General features: G+C 40.8%; 1 protein-coding gene across 3 annotated transcripts in view; it reads left to right on the top strand.

Annotated features, from left to right (window-relative positions):
- The window catches only part of TAFA4 (TAFA chemokine like family member 4), a 199,684-nt gene that overhangs the window by 3,735 nt on the left and 170,215 nt on the right, over positions 1–25,734 (top strand). Inside the window, exon 1 of one of the 3 annotated variants that reach the window (XM_011744808.3) lies at positions 15,703–15,759. The exons of the other annotated variants lie outside the window; for them this stretch is intronic. The gene's annotated coding sequence lies outside the window, so the exon portion shown is untranslated. Of the gene's footprint in view, positions 1–15,702; positions 15,760–25,734 lie in introns of those variants that run through there. 3 annotated transcript variants of the gene reach the window in all.

The following is a 25,734-nucleotide window of genomic DNA, read 5'->3' as shown; positions in this document are numbered from 1 at the left end:
AAATTCTTCCTGTTTTACAGTCACTATTCAAGTTCAATTCATTTTCCTTCAGTCAGTCAAAAGGCTCTTAAAAAAAAAAAAGAAACATAAACTTAATTATACAATCTGGTTTAAGGAAATGCTCAAAGAATTTTATATCTAGAAAGTACCTCAGATTTCACCTTTCTAGAAGATCAGGGGGAGGAGGTATTGCCGTAACTTGGATCTAGTATGTTATTAAAACAAACAAACAAACAAACCTGGGATTAGAATCCGGGAGTACCCTAATTCCTAGCCCAGTGAGCTTTCCAGTGAAGCCTGGGAGAGAATGATTCCTGTGATGTGGTGGGACCCCTCCCCTTGGCTGTCTCTGCGGACGAGGGCCACTGGCTTCTTGCACCATCAGTTTGCTAGACTACCATGCTAGTTGAGCCCACCTCAAGGATTGGACAGCTGTATACACCAGCTAGCTTGGGTTACTTCCTAGTAGCTGCCACAGTATCCACGATTATCAAGAAAATGTTTAAAGGGGAGCTGGCGATGGAAGGCGATTGGGCAGGGTGACTCAATTTGAACCTAACTGAACACATGGAAAGACATGGATGTCAAAATGATGGTCAGGCAGTTTAATGATTTATGGTTTACTTGTGAAAGAACTCAGAATATTAATCTATTAGGTGATAGGCTGCACTTTCATATTTAGTGTCTTTTAGTTGCTATAAGAGCCAGTACTAGCCAATAATTTGGAATAACATTATTTTCTGGCATGGTTGTGAATAATGATAATGGTACCCTACATTTGTTGAACACTTAGTATGTGCCAGCTGTTGAGTGTTGATGTTACGGAAACATTCTGGTTACTAGATGGCTTTCTCTATATGGATGAACTACTGATTTTCAGAGTTATGAATCTAAGGCAACATTGAATCTTTTTTAGTCATTCTTTTTAATTCAAAAGCTGTCAGGATTTTAGAGTAACAAATCATTAACACAAGCATAAAGAATTTTAATTCAGAAGTATGGCAGCATCAAATATGAGGGAGTTCTTGTTAATGACAAGACACTATTTAGAAAGATAATAAAGGCATGGGTAATTTGTTTCCTTTTATGAGATTGTGGAATTGTTAGTCCAGAAGAGTAAAATATCCTTATTGGAAAAATAGGAAGATATCATTATATTTCTTTTTTCTTTTTCTTTTCTTTTCTTTTTTTTTTCTTTTTTTTTTTTTTTTTGAGATGGGGTCTCACTCTGTTACCCAGGCTGGAGTGCAGTGGTGTGATCATAGCTCTCTGCAAACTCAACCTCCTGGGCTAATGCAATCCTTCTGCCTCAGCCTCCTGAGTAGCTAGAACTACAGGTGTGCACCGCCATGCCCGGCTAATTTTTTATTTTTTATAGAGACAGAGTCTCAGCATGTTCCCCAGGCTGGTGTTGAACTCCTGGGCTCAAGCAACCCTCCTGTCTCAGCCTCTCAAAGTGTTGACATTACAGGCATGAGCTACTGTGCCTGGCTATCCTTGTATTTCGTATGAAGTAAAGAGCTTTTTTTAAAAAAAATAAAAATATGGCAGTACACACAAACTACTCTGTTGGCTTTGCTAGTGCTGTAAGTTCATTTCAAACTAGAAAGCAATAGAACATTCTACAGTATTTCAGTTACCTTAACAAAAGGTGGAACTGTCAAAAGCTAGAGTTATTATTTATTCGTTTTTTTTTTTTTTTGATGACCACCGTGTCTGCTTGGATTCTTTTAGTTTCACGTCTGTGCCATGTGTTCTAAAGTTTTCTCTGAAAATTAATAGTTTTATTTCTTGATTTCTTCATTTCCATTTCATCTTTTTCTCTAGTAAGTGATGAAAATATTGATGAGTCTGCGGTATACCGTAGTTACTAACCTGGGAATCATTGGGCCTAAAACCACAGACTTTAAATATAGCTTCTAAAAATTAACAAAGGTTTTCAGCAAGGAAGAAACTTGCAGACCACGAAGTTCGGGGGAAACTTAAAATTGCTCCAGTGGGGGGCAATTTTGCTCCCCAGAGGAGTTTCCGCAGTATCTGGAGACGTTTTTTTGATTGTTACAATTTGGGGCAGGATGGTGTGGGAGAGCAGTCTCTCGTGGGCAGAGGGCAGGAATACTGGCTAAACATCCTGTGGTGCACAGGGCAGCTCCCACAGCAAAGAATTACTATTTTTTATTTAGTTATTTGGGAATTATTATTTTTTATTTATGTTTTTGCTCTGTCACCCAGGCTGGAGTGCAATGATGGAATCTTGGCTCACTGCAACCTCTGCCTTCCAGATTCAAGCGATTCTCTCACCTCAGACTCCCCAGCAACTGGGATTACAGGCACCCGCCACCATGCCCGGCTAATTTTTGTATTTTTGTAGAGATGGGGTTTCATTATGTTGGCCAGGCTGGTCTCAAACTTCTGACCTCAGGTGATGCACCCACTTCAGCCTCCCAAAGTGCTTGGATTACAGGCGTGAGCCACCATGCCTGGCTGCAAAGAATTATTTGATTCAAAATGTCAGGAATGCTGTGGTTGAGAAACTCTGCTCTGATGCAACTTTTAAGGTCCAGAGTAGTGAAAAATATCTTATCCAATGTCTGCAGCTCTTTATTTCTGTCAGGGAACCCAAGTATTTTGATGCATAGGCCACAATTCTTTTCATCACCCTAGGCTTCTGTTTTGAAAATTTCTTTTCTTGGCCGGGCGTGGTGGCTCACGCCTGTAATCCCAGCACTTTGGGAGGCCGAGGTGGGCGGATCACAAGGTCAGGAGATCGAGACCATGGTGAAACCCCGTCTCTACTAAAAATAGAAAAAATTAGCCGGGCGCAGGGGCGGGCGTCTGTAGTCCCAGCTACTCGGGAGGCTGAGGCAGGAGAATGGCGTGAACCCGGGAGGCGGAGCTTGCAGTGAGCCGAGATTGCGCCACTGCACTCCAGCCTGGGCGACAGAGCGAGACTCCGTCTCAAAAAAAAAAAAAAAAAAAAAAGAAAATTTCTTTTCTTAATTTATAAAAGTAGTACATACCTGGGGTAGAAAAATTCAAACATTGCAGAAAAATATAAAAAGGAAAGTTAAAAAAAAAAAAACCCACCCAATTTTGCCACCCAGTGGCAATTCCTTTTTAAACTTTGGTAAACCTGTTTCCAAATCCCTCCTGCTGCTTTTATCCACATATATTTAGACCTGATTTTTTTTTTCTTTTTATTGATTTATTTTTTTTTCTTTTTGTTTATTTATTTTTGAGACAGAGTCTCTGTCGCCCAGGCTGGAGTGTAGTGGCGTGATCTCAGCTCACTGCAACCTCCTCCTTCAGGGTTCAAGCAATTCTACCTCAGCCTCCTGAGTAACTGGGAGTACAGGCGTGCGCCACCATGCCTGGCTAATTTTTGTGTTTTTAGTAGAGACGGAGTTTCACCATGTTGACCAGGCTGGTCTTGAACTCCTGACCTCAAGTAATCCGGCTGCCTCCACGTCCCAAAGTGCTGGGGTTACAGACATGAGCCACTGTGCCCGGCTTAGACCTGACAATTTTGAATACGGGGGTTCATACATCATATGATCTGTGTCCTACTTTGTTTACTCAGCAAAGGCCGATTAGAGGGCTTCTGGTGAACCTGTGGCTAGGGAAGGAGGCCGACATTCCTTGCCTGTGGAGACCCCCTACGTTGTGGTGATCATTTTACATGAGACCCAGATGTGCTCTGGAGTGATTCCAGTAAAGATGACAAATCAGTGAAGAGAGCTATATGTCATTCTTTTTCATGGCTATATGTTATTCTACCTAAAAATTTATCTTAATATTAGTCATCAAACATCCAAAAGTTAAAAGAGATTTTGATTTTCTTTGTAATGCATCCTGTTTACCAGACATCAAGTTTCATATGTCAGTAATGGAGTGAGTCCTACAATTCAACCTTTTAAAATGGTGTCTAGTTTAATATTTTTAAGTAGTTTGAAAGCCATAAATATTTTGTACAGTGCAATGTTTAATTAAGGCCATCCAAAGAAAAAATTACTGGGGTGAATTCTTCTCTGTATCGTTGGGGGCAACAAATCACTGGAATAGTAATCTTTGTTACTATTTAAATCATTTGGCAGCTCTTCCAGTAGGAGTCAGATTGTAATGTAAACATCTGTTACCTTTTCTCTGCCTTCAGAACTGATTATGCAACTCGGTTTCACATCAGAGACGCAGCTTTCTTCATCTATATTTTTGGATTAATTCCTTCTCAACACACACTCACACACACGCACGCATACAGATATCCATGGACACAAATCAAAAGAGCCATAAAATTGGTTACTATGGACTCAGTCCTCCCAGGATAAAAAACTCACATCTTCTTTGCACTCTGTCCTGCTCTTTGCAGACTCTAGGTCTGCTCAGAAGCATGGAACTCCATTAAGCAAGCCGGAGGATGGCTGTGAGTCTGCCCCTTGGAACCAATCTCATTCTCCTTATATGCGGAATTTCCCCCACCTCAAAGCTTAGGTGCTGATATGCAGCTGAGGAGATTTAGAAAACTCATTGGTTAACATTTAAACATCCCCATTAAGGTCAAGGAATACCTACCAGTGGGGGTGAGAGAGGCAGTGGGGAGTGGGTAAGGAGATGTTTAAATGGAATTGAACCTTACTTAGCAAGTGTCTCTTTCATGAGAGCTTTCTCTGGATGCTGGCCATTTTTACATTAGAGAATGTTTGTGAAATATTTGCCTTGAGCTTTAGAAAAATTATAATAGTAACAATAGTTATCATTTGTTGCGTAAGGATGTTGCTGGGTACTATACTAAGCATTTTTGTTTTAGTTTGGGTAAAAAACGTAAAATTTATCATTTTAACCATTTTTAAGTGTACATTTCAGTGGCATTAAGTACATTCACACTGTTAAGCTACCATCGCCCATTCCATCCACAGAACCCTTTTCATGGTGCAAAACTGAACTCTGTACCCATAAAACACGAATTTCCCATTCCCCCATCTAGTTCCTGATGACCACCTTTCTACTTCCTGTCTCTCTGATTTTCACTCCTCTAGGACCTTATATAAATGGAGACATACATTATTCTTTTGTGTCTGTCTTATCTCACTTAGCATAATGTCTTCAAGTTTCATCCATATTGTAGCATGTGTCAGAATTTCCTTTGTAAGGCTGAATAATCCATTGCATATATAGCCCACACTGTATTTTTTTATGTGACCTTCAATGGACATTTGTTTTTTTCCACCTTATGGCTACTGCACATCATGCTGCTATGAACATGGGTATACAAATATCTATTCAAGATGCTTTTAGTTCTGCCTTTAGTTCTTTTGAGTCTGTCCCCAGAAGTGGAGTTGCTGGATTGGATGATAATTCTGTGTTTAGTTTTTTGGGGTACCACCATACTGGTTTTCCATGGTGACTGTGCCGTTTTATACTAAGAATATTTTTTGTGCTATTTGATTTAATCCTCCTGAAGTCCTACAAGGTAGACACAATCATCATCTCCCTTCTTTGCATGAGAAAAATGAAGCACGCAGGGTGGAAGCCACACTGGTAGTTTGTGGCAGAGACACAGTTTGAACCCAAGCAGTGTGGTCCAGGGACAAAACTCTTAGTAGATTATTCATTCTTTGAACTCAAGAAAGGTTGGCCAAACTCCTCATGCATATGGCCCAGGCATGGTTGGGGAGAAGAGGTAAATAACAAATGTGTTTACCCTAAGAAGCTCTAACTGTCCTTATCCTGCCACACAAAGGAATTTGATTGAGATTTGGAGTTCCTGTGGGTCAGATGCTCATTGTGAAATTGGTATTTTATCAAAATAAAAACAGGCAATAAATATACACTGTGGCTATTTAGGCTGTTAATATCAGTGCTGCCTCAAATCCTTTGGCAATTAATAATTATGCAGCCCATGGCTTTTTAAATGCCATTACAATTTTTGCTTCTCATTGGGGTTGGAAGGGTGGTGGGTTGAGACAATATGAGGAAATAATCAAGATTAAGATAAGCCTTGGGTAGAATCTGACCGATGATTGCATTTTTGCTTTACAGAGACAGTAGGCAGAGGACATGGGCATCCTTCCCACCCAAAACACAGCTTGATGGAGTTATTGCAAAGGAAGGCACGTTTAGTCACTTTATAGAATTAACAATTGATCAGTTTTGTGGTGCCTCAGTCCTTTCTAAGCACCCCATGTTTATTCATTATTGTGATTACACAGTGGAAGCGGCTCTGCTTGATGTGATGAGCAATAGCAAGATGTGAAGACATTTAAATACACTTGAAATTAAGTTTGCACAAATAGGTGTCTGACAGGGTGTTCTAATTTGATTCTAAAGACCCAGAAATAAGCCTGTATGGGGAAGGGGAGTGAGAGGGCTGGGCCTCATGGAATCCTGAGTCAGATGTATGTAGTTTATTTTCCAGGTTTCTTTGTTATTTTAAAGGAAAATGGCCGTGGTTAGAATCATGTTTCTCATAGGTCAGTCAGGGGAGCGGACAGTGCCAGTAAGCTCTGCCATTGATACTGGCCTAGCATGTTAGTTAACCCTTTTACAATGGAGCACCAAGCTCTGGTGTTCTCAATAGTAGGGGAAAAGTCACGAGCCAGCTTGTCCTGATGTACACATGTACAAAATATACTAATCATCCTATGAAGTATTAATCAGGAAAGGAAAACATTCTTCAAGACTGAAAGTTAAGGTCATCCTGAGAAAAAGGGCTGGCAAGATTCCTAGAAAACTGTTTCTTCAAGACATTTTGATTCCAAATTTACTCTTTTCACATTTACAAAAGACTCAGGATCCCAAGTGTAAACTCAGATTCTGGTTTGATGTGCAAATATTTCTGAACCACAGCATAAATAGACATGAACTTACAAGCAATTGACTATATCCGTATGTACGTTTCATGATCCTCATTTACTTAGAAGGAAGGAAGAGAGATGAATATAGGGTTTATGCTGATTGCAATTTTTTTTTGTCCTCTGCAAATTCTGAATTTTGTTGGATTTTAAAAATTGATTTTACATAATCAATCTTGTTTGGTATACCCGTCCCCAAATTCCAGTATTCTTGATATTCTTAATATTATCCTTTAGACCAGTGCTGGAGCACCTGAAAGGCTTGTTAAAACAGATTCCCTGGCCTCATCTCTAGAATTTGTGATTCAGTAATTCTGGGATGGGGCCTGTGAATTCCTATTTCCAGCAGGCTCCCATGAGGTGCTGATGCTTCCAGGCTTTGGATCACACTTTGTATAACGCTTTCTTAGACAATACATTTTTCAGAGTTTAAACATTTTAATACAGAAATTTTTATACAAATAGGTTGTTTTGATTAGGTTGAGAGTTTCTCATTTTGTAACATGTTGGTAAGCTTGTCTAAACAGTATGATTCAGAAGGTTGATTTAAATTTCCGAACCAAAAGTACAAATTAAATGTTCGTTGGATCAGTATTGTGTCTGAGAAACTGATTTTGATAATGTCTTGACATTTCTTTTAGAGCATAAGATGCGTTTTCTGTACTTGAGGCCTTTTAAAATAAGAATTGCCCAGTTGTTTAAACGAATGTTGAGGCAGGTTTGCTGTATGTAGCATGTAACCAGCCTATTGCCAACTTCCGTCATCCGACTGATGTCTACATTGGACTAGGAAAAAACATGGCTTCGATTTCCATACAGTTTTGATCTGATTTAAATTGTAATCCTATCGGCAGGTGACATACAGGAATTTCGTTTTTGTTCCTGTGTAGTTAAGACTCAGCAGATGTTAAAAGCTGATGTGGATTTAAGATTTCATCCGTTCTGGGAATAATTGAAGATTCAGTCAGGACCAGAAGATGGAGTTGTAGACAGAGTTATAGGACTTGAGGGGGTATGGAAAGTTTTTGGACAGATGCCTGGCTTATTGCTTTCTCCTGCCACTTGGAGGAATAAATTATCTTCTGTGTTTGCTTAAATGAAAAGCTTTCAGTGGATTTTACTTTGTCTTGCACTGTCTAAAAAAAGTAAAAGTTTGCAAACTGAAGTCCCTTTGAATAAGAAAACACATGTAAAGAGCTTGCTTTTTTTTCTCCTTCACTCGTTTAAAAAAATTGGAAGTTTGTGAAATACTTTGGAGATAATCTGAGTTATAGAAATGTGTGGGTGTTGGCAGGAAGGTTAGAATTGGCAACCAGCAAGCAGAGCGGATGGACTGGGTCAGAGTCATTTAACCTCCTTCGTCTCCAGAGCTGTGTTTTAATTACATAGCTGGTTTGTGGAACTGTGATCCCCTCTTGCGGGCAGCAGGGTGTTGCGTGTGACTAGGTTTGTACTAACATTTCCTTGGGACCCATCAGTCACTGTTGTCCCCTCGGCCGGTTTTCACGTTGGTCATCTCTACCCAACTGTCAAGATGCTACAGTTCTCCTCCGTGGCTGCTGACCCTTTTGGCCTTTGTTTCCCCAGCGCTCAACCCCAGACAGTTAGAAGATGAGGTTTCCAAGTTGAGTGGCAGATGAAGGCCCTGCTGGAGATGGCTTCTATGGAAGACTAAACAGCAGAAGCATCCAAACAACAAAATTGTCCTAATTTTTGTTTTTAAGAACAATATCTACTTTTAGAAAAAACCATGGTCTTTGATTTACTGTAGAACATGGCATGTGTGGGTGGTACTGTCTGCTGGCTGGGAATGGCTGGTTAGTGTTATTACAGCTACTCAGCCTGCATTGTAAGGGATAGTGATGCCACTGGTCATAATACAGGGTCATAGGGACTTTGTAGAACCCCTGCAGGGAATACACAAGTTTTTTTAAAAAAAAATTAGAGAAAAAGTAAAAATCACCTCTAACTCTCTCTCTACAACCCATTTCTGTCTCTCCCTTCTCAGATACTATGAAGAGTTTGGGTTATAGCCTTCTGCACATATTTAAAATATTTAATATACATTACATTTCAAAGAAATCCAAACCGAGGAGGAAGAATGGACTGATGAAGACTTGGTAGATTCTTTCTTATCATCTGAAGTTGATTTGTATCAATGCCAACTAATCAACAGAAATAGGAAGCATATTTGGCATTTAACTTTATTTCAAAAGTATATTGTGAAAATATCAAAATATATTAAACTTTGCTATTTGTATTAGTATGTATGGTTACTAAATATACAGTCTTGTGTGAATTTTTTCACTTAAGTAGTGTCATTTTATACATCTGATTCTATAGTTTGTATTTTTTTGCTTACTGGTGTCTTGGAGATTATCCACGTTTATACATACATAGCTCTCACTCATTCCTTTAACTGCCATATAGTGTTCCACTATGAATGTACTGCATTTTATTTAGCTGTTTCCCTACAGACGGGCATTCAGATTTTTCCCATTTTTTTCTGCTATAGAGAATATGATGATATCATTCTTGAACAAAGTCATATATGGTGTTAACTGAGATGCTGTGTTTACTGTTTAAAGCCTTCTCATAATTACAGTCTCTTGGTACCCATGTGTTTGCATTTTTCTAGGGTAGAAGTGTAATTGCCTGGTCAAAGGGTGTGTTTTAGAGTATTAAAAACACCAGTGTACCAGTGGCTTGGGAATGCGTCTGGAAAATGTGGGGACTGCAGAAAGTCTCTTATCATTATGTTCCCTTGAAATTAAGATATGTTAACTCCAGAACAGGCCAGGCCCTAGACATTATCAGTAAAATCTGTAAGTAGAATCTTACAAATTCCTGTGTGTTTCAATAGAACTTCCCTGTGATCATGGAAATGTTCCAAACTTCTTGCTGTTCACTGTGAGAGCCACTAAGCTACATGTTACTTTTGAGTACTCGAAATGTGGTTAATGTGACTCAAGAAGCAAATTTTAAATTTTCTTTAATTGTAATTAATTTAGCTTTAAACTTAAATAACCATGTATGTGTAGTGGCTGCCCGATTGGACAGCACTGGTGCAAGGTATGCATCATCATAAATGGTAAAGCCATTGTAATTTACTACAGTCTCAAAAAGTTTTAGAGAGTGACTCATGGAGAAATGGAAGTGTAGTCTATTTTGTTCATTCAGGGGCTCAAGACTCTTGAGCTGAAAATAAGGTGATAAGTAAGTGAATGAAAACAAAACGATGTCATTAAGATTTATCAGGCATTTTCCTTGTTTAGAGACTCCTGTCTGCTCTGTCCTGACAGGGGCCGCCTGATGGAGTTGCACGTCCTACTGGGGCAGTTCTTTGTAAAGTGAATTGATGGCTATGTAAATACAGCCATTAACCTTAAGCACCTCAGACAGCTCCTGGGGCGTTGCTGTTTTCTTGCCCTTGAAAATGCTGGTTGATGGATGCCAAGATGTTTTTTAAAAATTGTTTTTCCTAACTAACTGGTTGAAGCAGTGGACCTGGGAAGTTGCAGGGAAGCTGACAAAATCGAAGGCCTATGAGTGTGAATCCTATGGCAGGGGTTTGGAATTTCGTTCCTCAGAGGGATATTTTGAAGGTTTACTCTTGGTATACAGGAAACAGGATGTTGCATATGTCTGTGTACATGGTATTTTTAAAAACACACAAAGTGAATTGCAATTTGAAAGTGCTGGTTACAGAAAGTTTGTAGAAAACCTGGTTTTAAAGCAAATGGAAGAGGCTGGGCATGGTGGCTCACGCCTGTGATCCCAGCACTTTGGGAGGCCAAAGTGGGCAGATTTCTTGAGCCCAGGAGTTCGAGACCAATCTGGGCAACATGGTGAAAGCCTGTCTGTACAAAAAAATACAAAAATTAAGCAGGCATGGTTAGATGCATGCATGTAGTGCCAGCTACTTAGGTGACTGAGATGGGAGGATTGCTTGAACCAAGGAGGTTAAGGCTGCAGTGACCCATGATTGCACCAGTGCATTCCCGCTTGGGTGACAGAATAAGACCCTGTCTGGAGGGAAAAAAAAAATCAAATGAAGTTTTAGAATTTAGGAATTTTGTATATATTTTAAAATTGGACATAGCTTGCAATGAAAACAACAGCTTCTTTTTTGTTTCTTGAAAGACATTTTTAGAAGTAGATCGAGTGAGGATGGCAGAGGCAGTACATGGATAAGATTCCCATGTCGAAAATCTATCTGGTGGTAGGACAAGCAAAAGTTATATTAGAAGTAGGATCAGAAGATGATGGTTGCCAGTGCGCTGATTTTTTCTCCATTGTCATTTGCGACCTCTCCCCCTTCCTCTGAGGTAATCACACTGACCATCTCTCATTTCTTACCATGCAGCGAATGTGTTCCTTTACTTGTTCAGTGGCTCTGTACCTGATTTCCTTTCCCTGGAATGTGAAATGTGTGTCTTTTGTGTGTGTGTGTGTGTGTGTGTGTGTGTGTGTGTGTGTGTCTGGCTTCCTCTCATCATTTAAGTCTCAAATGTTGTCTCATAAGAGAAAACTTTGAGTAATAAATCCCTAACCTACTCAAAGCTACAACAATCTGGCCTGCTTAAAGTACTGGTGGGAGTTTCCAATTGATGACTATGCGAAAATGCTTTGAAAACTACAGCTCATTGTATAAATGCACATTATCATTATTCCTGAAGATCTGCCAGAAGCCACGTTGCTGTCTACCAACTTGTCCTGATCTTCCATAAACCGGGTGTCAGTGAAATCTCAGAAGTGTTGAATTCAGAGCTTAGGTTTCTACATTCTCTTTTTTTTTTTTTTTTGAGACGGAGTCTCGCTCTGTCGCCCAGCCCAGGCTGGAGTGCAGTGGCGTGATCTCGGCTCACTGCAAGCTCTGCCTCCCGGGTTCACGCCATTCTCCTGCCTCAGCCTCCCGAGTAGCTGGGACTACAGGCGCCCACAACCGCGCCCGGCTGATTTTTTGTATTTTTAGTAGAGACGGGGTTTCACCGTGTTAGCCAGGATGGTCTCGATCTCCTGACCTCGTGATCCGCCCGCCTCGGCCTCCCAAAGTGCTGGGATTACAGGCGTGAGCCACCGCGCCCGGCCTAGGTTTCTACATTCTTACTCAGTCCTAGATAAATACCATTGTTCCTGGGAACTTTCAGTGTGTTCCACACTGACACACAGGGGCGGAGGTCTCTTGATTCTGCTCTTGGGTTTGGATGAGGTAGGAACACCTGTGAGATTTTAAAAAGCCCAAAAAACTCAAACCATAGAACCACCACCGTCTCATAGTAAGTGCAGTTGAGGTGCTGTTTATATCTGAAATCTGTCATTACATTAACCTGATGAGGAAGTATGAAATACACCCCCATGTCCAATTTGAGAAGAAGTACATCAGTGTTTCCTCACTAGTAGTGAAAGTTGCCCTCCAAGATGTTAAAGTGGAATCTTCTGGGAGATTTCCTTAGGTGATGAAAGGGCCTGTGCTGGAGACATTTCTACATTTCTTTCGATTATTTAGTTGTTGGTGGTCCATCTATACAAAATGGATATATGCAATACAGGGTGGAAGAGATGCTATCTGCGTACATCACATCTATTCTTCCCCCTTCCTTAGTGATGGAACGCTGATTTCTAGTAAGACACAATCTGTACAGAGTCAGGACTATGTTTTACAGACTCTCTTGCACCAGGATAGCCATAGGAGATATATGTAGGAGTTTTGGATGGTTATTTCTGGTGAGTCTTCTAAAATCCAGGGGTAGAGCCCTTTCTGGATCTTCCTCCTTTCTAAGTCCTGGAATGTGATGTAATAGTTTGTTCTCCAACAGCTATTTTGGGCTGTGAAGTGACCTTGATGACAAGAGGCAGAAGGGAAAAAGAACAGAAAGACAGAAGCTGCTTGAGGTCCTGGTGATTCTGTGGTGCCGAAGTACCTGCCTTGACCGTTCTACCACTGGGCTTAATTTTTGCAAAAAGAACAAAATTTTGTATCAAAGCTTTTATTTTCTAGGGCATTGTTACATGTGGGGTGAAATGATATAGGCAGAATGCAGTGATAAATGAAGTTGGGACCTTAGTTTTAATGAGGTAATAATCTGTAAATCCAGAATACTTTGAGTTATATGTAGACCTAACTTGAGTTCTGTAAAATCTGAGTAATGGAAAAGGAAACCACACAACAGATTTGGAATTGGAGGGATAGATACTACAAGGATAGATACTGAGGGTCATTTCGGGGAAGGATCAAATGGAGATACTCAGTGGTTTGGGGGCAAGAACAAGAAAACTGTCAAGGCTATTAAAAGCCATCAGAGATTCCTCCACATTGCCAATATTGAAGTGAGTTACAACTTATTCTCAAATAAGTTGAAGTCTTATCCATTTGATATGTTTTGACAGGAAATGTATATTTACTGCCTGAAATGACTTCAATTGCTGAGCTCTGAACCACAGTATTTCATAAATGATTAACATTAGATGGAGTCAGTGGGAACCTCACAACTTTTCTTAAACAGCATTCCACAAGAAAGAATTTCTCACAATTGCAAGGTATTTACCCTATTTTCAAAAGTACACATTCACACTGGTAGGTTTTGAACTTGTCTATCAAAAATAGTTATTGCTTTTGCAGATAGAAAAATAGTCACTTAAAGTCTAAGGAGATGAGCAGATAAATTCAGCATATCTTGGTCAATTCAATATTTATTGAATGGAGATAGAAATTTCTCTTATAAATTTTTCTTCACTTCGTATGTATCTTAGGTGCCTGTTTTGCACAAAGTGGTGGGCTGGGTATGGTTATTAATTCTAATATGGATTTCGTATCCAGTGAACTATCAGTTTAGTAAGGGAGATTTAGCCACTAAGGAGACAGGAGGAAGGATATTCCCATGTGGAGGAAAAAAGCCTATTGAAAGTTCAGAGGTGGGAAAATTCATCTTCCATCACCATTTTGAGAGTTAAACTTTCTTATCACCTAATTAGCACCCCAAATATTTTCTATCCGTACATTTTTAACAAGGGCCCTAAATGTTTCTACTTTAAAGATGTAGTAATGACTTGAAAGCAAAGAAGAGGACTCTACAGTTGGTTGGTTTTAAAGCAAGAACTAATTTGAGGGCACAGTAAAAATTCCAGAAAAAAAGGACACTTTTTCAATGTGATACAAGAGACTAACTCATAATGTTTGCTTGTGATAGTTTGTAATTTTATTGTCTTTTTTGGCAAAGATCTTGTAATAGTGTTCTAGTTGCCACTGGGCCAGAGCTTGTCCTAAGAACTCAGAGCTTGGACACTCACTGGGCTTCAGAATTTGGAGCCAAGGAGTTAATCATCGTGGGTATTTGAGAATAGCCTCTTAGTAAGAAAGAATTAGAACAGGGAGGTGACTTTATGGCACTGCATCAGTGACAATGATGAAACGTATCTACTTGAGCAGCAGGGGTTGACAAACTTTTTCTATAAATGGCTGTGTAGTAAATATTTATATTTTGTGGCCACATGAACTCTGTTATAGCTACTCAACTCTGCCGAAGTGGGAAAAAGCCTGGGACGGTATGTAAATGAATGTTGCATGACCATGTTCTAATAACATTTTATGAGTACTGAAATTTGAATTTTATTTAACTTTCATGTATCAATAAGTACGATTCTTTTTTTCCCAACCATTTGGGAAGGTCAAAACGATTCTCAGTTTACAGGGTGTACAAAACCATGCAGTGGGCTGGATCTGGCCCATGGGCAAAGTTTGTTGATCCCTGCTGGAATAAAGGACTGTGTGCCCCCTTCTCCATAGTCTAATGAAGTCCAGACTTCCCTCATTTGCACACCACTTCCATGGCTTTTTTACTGCATTGTTTATTAAATACGCTTATTGAAATAGACATATTTGGTCTCATCTTAATAATGAATTTGATATTCTGGCTTAATTGATGAAATGCATCACTACTACATCGCAATTTAAATAAACTTTAAAACTCTTAGTTACTAACTTTACACATAAGGTCACATCACATATACTGATTTAATACCTTTTGCTAATTAAGAAAATTGAGGCGCAATTTACAATAAAGTGTCCAAATCTTAATTACTAGAGCTTAGTGAATGTTCACATAAGTACGCACCCATGAAACCACAACTCGGATAGGATGCAGAATTTCCAGCACCCAGATGGGTCCATTGTAACCCTCCTAGTCATACACACCACTACCAGTAGAACTTAGTTTTTTCTCTTTGACAGCTTCTTATAAATGGAAATATACAGTTTTTATTATTCCCTAAGATTTTGCCCAATGCTATGTCTGCTGTTACTTGTAATAGTAGTTCTTCTTCATTGTTGCATAGTATTTCATTGTAAGAATAGGCTACTTTATTCTGGCGTTGAACATCTATTTTTTTCCCCTAGGTTTTGGCTGCTATGAATAAAGCTGCTGTGAACATTCCCATACATGTTTTTGACAGATGTAAGCACTCGTTTTTGTTGCACATCCTTGTTTTTTTCAGACTGTTGGAGTCGGGACTACTTCTTGCCAGAACTGATAATTAAAAGAAAACACAGCCACCACATATATAGCACTTATTTTATGCCAAGCACTATTTAAAATCCTTTAGCTATATTAACACATTCAATTGGGATGGGTAGGATTCTTGTCCTCATTTTATAGGTGAGGAAACTGAGGCATAGAATGATAAGGCATTTTTGCCAGGGTCACACCTAGTGAGTTCTAGAGCTGGAATTTCTTTCTCTCTCTGTCTCTAATTGAGACTGTCTTTCAGATGTTGATCAGATTAGTAACAAATAATTTCTCCAAATGGTTCTCATTCTGTAGGACGGCATGCTGGAGAGAGGGCAAGCAAGGAACAAACAGCACTGTAAATTGAATACCAGCAGCTCACGACTTGAACTGCAATTGGAACCCAGGTGGTCCGGCTTCAAAGGCTCTGCTTTTAACCATTCTGCTAAATAAAACACATTTTGTCTTTGGCAGCCTTTCCCTGCCCCTTCCATCACATCTTTCCCCTTCTTCTTGGGCACTTTGCTGCCCTAGCTGGTGGTGCCACCTCCTCCATGCCCTCCTTTCTGTTCCCTGATGACCAGCTTTATTTTGCAACTCCGCCCAGCCACCGGGTATACAAGGAGATGGAACTGGGTGGCCTTTAGAAAACTGGCTGTGGAGTCACTCTCCTGGATTTAAATCTTGGCTTGAGTCCTAAGTATCTGTGCAACCCTGGGCAAATAATGTTAGCTCTTTCAGGTATCCTCTGTAAAAGGAAGAAAATAACAAGTGAGGATTAGATGGAAGACACATGTACAGCACACAGCACGGTGTTTTGACACAGCAAGTTTTCATTAGGTAGAAGCGGCCATTGCATTCATTATTTATTTTGGTGGTTATTCATATAAGTAATTAGGGCAGTTTAAATGAATTAGCAGCTTAAAGTCTTTGCATGTTATTCCTCTAGGACAGGCATTTCCTAAATAACCCCAAAGAATTGATCTCTAATAGTATAACCCAGCTGGGGAAATATTTTGGGACAGGATTCCTCCCCTTTATCATCTTCGGTAACCCCTATTCCAGCAGCCACCCTCTATTCAGGAACCCGGGTAAACACCTTGAACCTTAGAGTAAAATCTATATCTTACTTTTCATTAACATCCACCTAGAGGAAAATACTAGAAAACTCGGTTTTTTTTCTTTCGACTTTGTTGCTCTCCAGTGGTTTCCTGGAGTCCCAGACAGGGTATTCTTGGGGCTTTGCAATTTTCAAGGTATCACAGAACTAAAACTGAGTTTCATCTCTTGAGGCTTAAAAGAACAGCCACGAATCTAGGAGCACTTGAACAGGAGCCAGCAGCACCTTGGTCCTCCTGGTTCTCAGCTAAGCCCGTTATTAATTCTCTTTGAATGCAGCGGCACACACAGATGAGTAAGACTTGATTAACGGCATGCCGCTCGCTTGCTCATCTGGTCCCCAACACTTCGAAAACACGGCAGGATTGGAGAGGGAGCCAAGCGAGGGGGGAGAGGGGGCTCATTTTACAGCAAAAAATAAAAACCCAATACAGTGTTGCTCATCCCATTTCAAATTAATGCTCCTGTTTTGCATTTAATTAGCGGCCAGTAGTGAAGTCAGGCATCTAACATTTTGGTTCTGTCCTTGAGCTGCAGCAGTCTTTTAATCATGGCTATTTCCCCCTTCCCCCCAATCTTTCTTTTGATGTACTATTCTGCAAGCAAATACAAAGACCCAGATTAGATGAGACTGGTAAAAGTGGAAGGGGGATTTTGGTTTTCAGGTCTTCCCTGTGGTTTCATGATTAAAGGGGCCCCGGCAGGTGTAGGAAAGCAAAACTGGCTCATACTCCCCTCTAGGAGTGGGTTCCTCTTTCATGTCCTGGAAGGTGGGATACAGACAATGGGGAAAATAACAGAATGACTCTCCCAATGAGTGGGGGGTGATGTCAGGTGAAAAACAGAACGAAAGTATGGGAAATATTCTGTGAGCTCAGACCCAAAGAACGAAGGAGAAGGATCGGTGCTTTACTGGAATGCAGACGATGAAGCATTGATCCAAGGGGGCTTATGAGGGGAGTGGTGCTTCGGAGGTGAGGTGTGGAGAATTGAAATGATTTCCCAGTGCTTGGGCTGATGATCTGGGCACTGGAGCCCTCTGTGTGGGTCGGAAACTTATTACCACTAATAAGAGCTTTGAGCCCAGGCAGCCCCACTGCCTGACGCACACCCAAACATACGCACACCCTCCCTAGGAAGGTTTGTGGCATTTTATTTTTGTTTCACCTTTTCTGACATACGGACTCAAATTAAGCAGTCTTCCCTCCTTATCCCCTCCCTGCTAACTCAAGGTTACAGGTGAACTTGTATTTTTGTGTCTCTCTTCTTGATTCGTTCTCTGATTTAGGTATAAGCCATGCAGTGGCTGGTGGTGTCCAGCCCATAGAAGACTCAAATATTTGTTGAACAAATGATTCGTTTGGGGGATTTGTGTGGCTTTGAGCAAATCATTTAACCTCTCTCACAGCTTCTGTTTCTCTATCTGAGTTGATCATACCCATCACCTGGGGTGTGTGAGGCGTAAATGAGCTAGCATGGGATCTTGTTGAGCAGAGTGCTTAACACATAAGTCTTCGTTAGTGTCCCTTCCATCAAAATACACAGGGAATGTAAATCTTTTGGAAAAGAACATTTGATTCTAATTGGACAGCACCTTTCTGTGGTTGATATTTTGTCTTTGTCTTATGAGAAGATGATAGAAACATAGGGGAAAGCTGTTAAGTCTCCAAATGCAGCCTTTTATAGGAAAAAAATGGATTATGGAGGATTAATCTTTACAGTTCATTTTATCGATTGACTTGGCATAATTGCTCTCCTCCCAAACGTCAGCAGTGTCTTTGCTTTCAGCAGCGAGCTGTTTGAATGTGAACAGTACCCTTAACGTGTTTTGGGGCTACAGTTATTGAAATGTAAATTCAGCAGAAGAGAAAAATCCAAAGTTTGACCCTTTTTTGGAGAATACAAAATTAAAATGAACTAATATTTCACGCAAAATCTCTCATATCTTTTTTACATGCTTAGTAGTTTAACAGGAGGTAGGAGTTGATATTTATCAAGCACTTAATTAAGTACCAAGCATTGTGTTAATCTTTTATTGATGTTTTATTAGAACAAACCTATGAGGTTGGTACAATGGAATCTGATTGCACATGAGATCTGGTCCTGAACTATGCAAAAGAAAAATTGTATATAGTCAGAATAATTCCCTGCAAAATCCCATAAAATATTTTTGTGTACAACCCTGTAGAAGAATTCTTAGTCCTAAAGTTTGAGAATTACTGAGCTAGTCCACAGGAAGGAACAAAGGGAATGTCTACGTGCAGAAGTCTGGACATTCAAATTTGTTGAATAAATGAATGTTGAATGAATTCTGCTTCTAACTATCAAAGTTCTATAGAGTGGATGATGGCTTGAGAATTCTTAAGTATATCTCTGGCTTAAAGGGTTGGCTTGCCTCTCTTTTAGTCTTAAGCCTCTTTAACCTAAATCTATCTTACGATATTTGTTGTGAGATTTCAATGCTATTGTGGAGACAGACCTGACTCTGGTTACATCCTAAAGTGAGTTTGCATATTAAGAGTGCCTATCATGATTCCACTGTACTATTAGTGGCCTCATTTTTATAGATGAGAAGCTGGAGTGTGTTAAGTGACTTGCTAAGGTTACTATCACAGACAGATACCAGGGTGGGCCCCTATGATCCCCACATCTTAGTGTTTTCACATTTGTATGATCGCCTCCCCTTGAGATGGGTGGAACCTGACTTGCTTCTAACCAATAGAATACAGCAAAGGTGATAGCTTGTCCCTTCTATGATTATGTTATATAAAACTCCGCCTTGCTAGCTGACTTGCTCTAGAGACTCTGTGATGACTTGAAGAAGGGAATGTGTGTTTTGGGGATGTCCATGTGGTAAAGGACTGCAGGTGACCTTTAGGAACAGTTTAACCTCTGGCTTAGAGCCAGCAAAAATCCCTGAAGCTCTCAGTCCTACAGCCGCAAGGATGAAGGACTGAATACTGCTGACAACCATGTGAGTATGGAAGTCTTCCTCCCCCAAGCCTCCAGGTGAGAACTCAGGCCTTCCCGGTGCCTTGAGTGCAGCTTCTTGAGACCCTGAACAAAGCATCTAGATAAGCCATGCCCAGACTTCTGACCCAAAGAAACTGTGAGATAACAAATGAAGTTACTTGAAGTCACAAAGTGCATATGATCTATTATGCATTAGATAAGAAACACAGTCATGTGAATTCCATGTCAGGATTTGAACCCAGTCCCATCTGATTGTAGAGGCAAAAGGCTTTTAGCAGATCTGGAGAGCACTTAAAGGCCATTTAGTCCAGCTACCTTTTGGTGGAGGCTGGATCTTCCACAGTATCCCTAGCAAGTTGTCAGCCAGCTCCTTGGGGCTCCTCCAGATTAGGGAGAGGGGGAATTCATAGTCTTTTGAGTTGTTTATGTTCCATTTGGACAGTTTCCTATTTCATGGGTTGATTAAACCATTCACTCATTCAGTAGACATATTTACTGAGTGCCTTCTTGGTGCCAGGCACTGTGCTAGGTACTAGGTGGTGAGTATGGTGACAACAGGTCCTGCTCTCATAGAATTGACATTGTTGTCACTGTTAAGCAGTTACTTCTCCAGCGCCATGGATATTATCTTGCTGTAATTTCTCTAAGTCCTAATTCTGCCCGATGGGTTGCAAACAATATTTCTAATTCCTTTTCCACAAGACAGAACTTCAGATACTGAATTCTGTTGTCATTTTGTCCCCAAATCCCTTTTTTTTTTTTTTTTTGGGTTTGCTATCCTTTGAGTTACTTCCACCATTTGGCATATGGCGTTGTCTAGAGCTATGCAACCTGACTTGGTAGCCCCAAGTTACAAGCAGATACATAAATTTAAATGAATTAGAATTAAACAAAACTAAAAATTCAGTTCCCCAGCTACACTAGTTACATATCAAGAGCTCAGTAGCTACATGTGGGTAGTGACTACTGCATTGGGGATAGAGTCACTATCATTGTGGTGGGAAGCACTGTCAGATGGGGCTAGTCTGGCTCTTTGACCATCTGGGCCATGGATGCTGAATGAACCCTGGATTGTTGCCATGCTTATTAAATGGAACTAAAAATAGGCTATTGTTGATTCTGGTCTAGCTACTTCAGAGTATAATTGAACTATCCCTTCTCTAGTTTTGAGTAGTATACTTTTGTTAATGAAACATAAGATGAATGTTTTTAACAGCCATATTGTATGACTTACTCATCTTGAATTTACCATCGAGACATTTTATGTGCAGTCCTTTTCCATGCGGAGAGCACTGTTTCTTCTCTCCACTGTTTGTCCACTTATAGTTTTAAACTCATGCTTAATGTTTTGCATTTACCTCTGGAGAATTCCGTCTTACTTTCAGTGAATCGGTCACCTTGATGTTTTTTTTTTTTTTTCAGTTTTGCTTCTCATTTTTTAGAGTGGCTGTTTCCCTTCTTAGCTTCAGGTCATTCCCAAATTTAGTGGAATGATGGCAATATCGCCGTCCAAGTTATTGATAGGAAAGTGAATAGGACAGGCTCTGGATAGAGCCTAGTGGCTTCCCACTAGAGATAGGGCTGATTTAACAAAGCCCTAGAGCTGTTAAGAGAAAGACTCTTGAGGCAGACCCCCACAGGTTTACATCCCGGCTTCCCTACTTCTCAGCTTTGCAACCTTTCCCAAATTATTAACCTCTCTTTCTCTTAGGGAGTCCCTAAAAGGGACATTTTAAATTGATGTAGATATGGTTAATCGGTACTTTTACAGGGTTATTTAGTCTACCTATTTTCATTACGTCCAGTCTACATTTTAAAATATTTTTGCATTGGAGTTAGTTATATGGAAAAGTTAGTCAAAATGCCTTGCTGAATTCCAGATTTTATAACCATAGTAATCTCTTGATCACCAGCTTCCGTGAGTATGAAAAAAATGGAATGAGCATTGCCTGGTATGAATTATTTTTAGCGAATCCATGCTGATTCCAAGTAATCATTACTGCATTGAGTGTTCGCCCTGTCCCCCTTGTTAATAATGCATTACAGAAGTCTGTCTGGGATTGGCATGATGCTTACTGACATATGATTGGCACAACTTGTATTTTTATTCCTTTTTATTTGCTGGTACATCTCCTATTCTTCTGGATTCTTCAGAGTTTACCACCAATGTTGTGGCTACTTCAGACTTCATGCCACGAGTAGCCTGGGCTTTCATTCATCAGGGCCAGGAGCCTCAGACTTATTTAGAGAGGGCAGGCACTCTGACAATCGTGGCACCTTATTTTGGGTCTCAATTCCCTGAAACAGTGTCTCCTGTCCCCTCTATGGAAAGCATCTCCTCTATCTTGAGGGAACACAGATGCAGACTGGAGGCTGAGTAATTGCACTTGCTGTCACTGTTAGTATCACACCACCCTCTCCAGGCGGCAGACCTATGTCGTCTTGCTGTTCTCCTTGCCCTGAGCGTAACAGAAATAGCCCTTTTGTAGCTCTTTGCACTTTCTGCCAGGCTCAGCTCATTCTAGCCTTTTGCCTTCCTGACACTTGTATCAGCAGCTGAAGAGTTTTCATATGAGGAGCGAGGCATTCACCAAAGCAGATGACTTTAAAGAGCTGGCTAGAAAGAAAGCTATTCTACTGAGAATGACAGTTGGTGCATATCTTTGCCTCCACCTTCTCTTTGGACAATGAGCATTAATTTCTTTGGCTACTTTGGATATTAGCGGAGCATCAATTTCTCTAAATATTCTCTCCCTTGCTTTTTTGTTTCCGTCCCTCTTGGCCAAAGTCACTTTATTGAAACCTTTTCATGATGGGTGTAATGTACTGTGGAAACTGGTTTTTAGGCAGCAATGAGTTATTTCTCTCCTCCCACACCCGACTTTTTTTTTTTTTTTTTTTGAGACAGGGTCTCACTCTTGTCACCCAGATTGGAGTGCAGTGGCGCAATCTCAACTCACTGCAGCCTCCACCACCCAGGCTCAAGTGATCCTCCCACCTCAGCCTCCCAAATAACTGAGACCACAGGTATGCGCCACCATGCCCAGCTAATATTTTGTATTTCTGGGAGAGATGGAGTTTCTCCATGTTGCCCAGGCTGCTCTCAAACTCCTGTGCTCAGGTGATCCACCTGCCTCGGCCTCCCAAAGTGCTGAGATTACAGGAGTGAGCCACCATGCCAGGTGCAGATGACAGTGAGTTTTGTACAAGATAAAGGGTGCTGTCTATATACAGGCAGGTTTTAAAGGCAACACCTTTAAAGCACCAGCGTCATGGAAAGTCCACTCTCTGGTTGACACTGATTTAACAAAGCCCTAGAGCTGTTGTTAAGAGAAGGACTCTGGAGCCAGACCCTCACAGGTTTAAATCCCAGCTTCCCTACGTAGCAGCTTTGCAACCTTTCCCAAATTATTAACCTCTCTGTCTCTTAGGGAGTCCCTGTCTCAGAAGGCTGTTGCAAGATTCAAATGAACTAATGTAAACAAGTTTTCAGCATAGTATTTGGTACATCGTTAGTGCTAAATAAAAGCTGTCTCATAGCAGCTCTTATTATTTGCATACTGAGTCCCTCAAGGTTAAAAGACCCCAAATAATTGAAATTAAGGAGCAGTCAGCTGGCAAGATCTTCAATTCTAATGCCCAGGGAGGGACATGTGAAATCAATACCTGATTTTCTGTTATGCCAATCAATGTATCATCGCCCAGGACGTGAACAAGGGACAGAGAGGCAGTGCCAGCTTTGCCATTTTGAGGAAGGACACTTGTTCCTTTGAAGAATGTCTACTCCACATCCTACTTCCACATCTGACCTGCTGTGTACATACAACATTATTTTGCTTCATGTCTATCCATTCCCACTTGCTCCTCCTCTTCCTCAGATGTGAATTTACTTTATTGTTTATTTTTGCTTTTTCCTTTCCCAAATGCCCTGGGACTCAGGCAGTTTGGGATTTTCACTTTGGTTTAGGCCCAGTTAACACAGTGAAACTTCAAGTTCAGTGATCCGTGGATGGCAATTTAGCAAGAAACAAAGAAAGCAACAAAAGCTTTGGCTTGCTTGGAAGCCTGCTCCAGGAGAGGACCTAGTTTCTTGTACAGATCTCATCACCATCTGAAAACAAATTTCCATGGTAGGTTTACCTCCTGACCAATGAGAACTCCTGGTTATAACAGATGTTCCCTTCTCCCCACTTTGTGGGAGATTGCACTGACTAGTGATCCGTACACCTCAGGGCATTTGAACATGCTGTTCCCACTGCTTAAATGCTTTTCTTCCACGTGTCTCTGGTCTGTCTCCTCCTTGTCATTCAGGCTCCAGCTGAAAATGACAATCCCTGACCCCTTGCTAAATTATCTTCTCTGACTGCTTCCCTTTCCTCATCACTCTTTCTTTGATCTACCTTTAAAATCAATATCTGACATATTACTTTTTTATGAATATAAGGAGTATGAAAGCAGAGACTGGCTGGGTGCAGTGGCTCACACCTGTAATCCAAATACTTTGGGAGGCCGAGGCGGGCGGATCATGATGTCAGGAGATAGAGACCATCCTGGCCAGCATGGTGAAATCCCGTCTCTACTAAAATACAAAAAAGTAGCCAGGCATACTGGCACGCGCCTGTAGTCCCAGCTACTCGGGAGGCTGAGGTAGGAGAATTGCTTTATCCCAGGAGGCGGGAGGTGGAGGTTGCAGTGAGCCAAGATTGCACCACTGCACTCCAGCCTGGGTGACAGATCAAGACTCTGTCTCAATAAATAAATAAATAAAGCAGAGACCTTGCCTGGCTTGGTCATTGTGGTGTCCCAGTGTCTGCAGGCAGTGTGTAGCACATAGTTGGGGCTCAAAAATATTTGGAGAGGGGATGGATTTTAAAATTTAATGCAGGGGGAGCTGCTATTGAGGAAAAAAGCTTACGTTCCGTATTTGGTTATGGGTAGCAGCCACCTGTGTTACCATGTGTCACATATCTTTAGCCTCCACTGATTTTGGCCAGAGCTGCAAGGCCAGTTCCCATCCCTAGCATTCGCCAATTCTCTTGCCAGCTTCCTCACTGGGCATTCCTCAGTGCATGGAAGTTAATGCCTCTGAGTCAGCGGAAGTGAGGAGTTGATAAATAAATGGCCTCACCTCCTGTCTTTCGGTGGATGATTCCAGAAGCATCTCTATGCTTCTTGGGAGCCCCTGGTGGCATCCAGCTTCCGTTGCTCACATCAGTAACCTTGATCATGCATTCTTGTGTTAAGTCCTTGTCCGAGGCTCTGCTTTGGGGAAAACCTACCCTAAGACCCCATTTGTATTGGTAATTTTACTTCATTGTTGCTTGTCCTTTGTCATAGCCTGCATAGACACTTGCAATATAAATTGGGAAACTTTTATGAACCTCTTTACTATTATTTGCATGCTTACGTATTTTATCTTTCACAGTAACAAAGATCTCTTTGTCTTTGGACTTCTGACACCCGTCTTCCTAAATGTCTTAGAAACGTCATCTCCTTTTTCTCACAGCTGTTTACTGAGCAGCTCTCTGGCCTATGGCTCTCCTGGTTTCCTTCTTAAAGATGCAGTCATGGAATTAAACTTGCTGTTGCCTTCCCAGGGCATGCGTATTTATAGCACAGGCTTTTAGATTGTGGGCTCACTTTCAGAGGTGCTTGCTTTGAAATAGGCTTTCTGAAGGACCTCTGTGGGGATAATGAGGCCATTTCTACACTAGCAAGTTGGAATACATTATAGGATAGTGGTTGCAAGAGGCACTTGAAACGGTGGAGCTTTCTATACATGGCAAATTGTTTTTTTTTTTTTAACCTTCTAAAAACCATTCTGCAACAGTTTTCTGGTGCTTTTGTGACTGGTGTATGCCTTATACAGAAGTCATTGCATCATCTGTCAGTTTTCTTTCCAACTTCTGGAAGAATTGATGGGTTATAGGTTAGGCTCACATGGGATGGGAAGGAGGAAAGAGGGAGGAGGCAGCTGTGATGTTGCATATCAAAGGTATGGTTTTGTCACCTCCAAGGATAGAGATTCCTGAACCTTTTCTGTGCCATCGGTCCCTTTGGAAGTTTGGTGAAGCCAGTGGATCCTGTCTCATAACAATGTTTTTAAAACACATAAAACAGGGTGATGAAATAATCTGTACACCAAACTTCTGTGACACACAATCTACCTATGTAACAAACCTGTACATATACCTCTGAACCTAAAATGAAAGTTTAAAAACCCCACATTAAACAAAATTCATTGGATTTCAGAGGAAACCATTATATGGAAATGTAGTGATCAAAACATT

This window comes from Macaca nemestrina, chromosome 2 (assembly GCF_043159975.1).
Source record: "Macaca nemestrina isolate mMacNem1 chromosome 2, mMacNem.hap1, whole genome shotgun sequence".
Lineage (NCBI taxonomy): Eukaryota > Metazoa > Chordata > Mammalia > Primates > Cercopithecidae > Macaca > Macaca nemestrina.
Note: the sequence above shows the minus strand (reverse complement) of the source record. Positions and strands in the feature narration are given on the sequence as shown.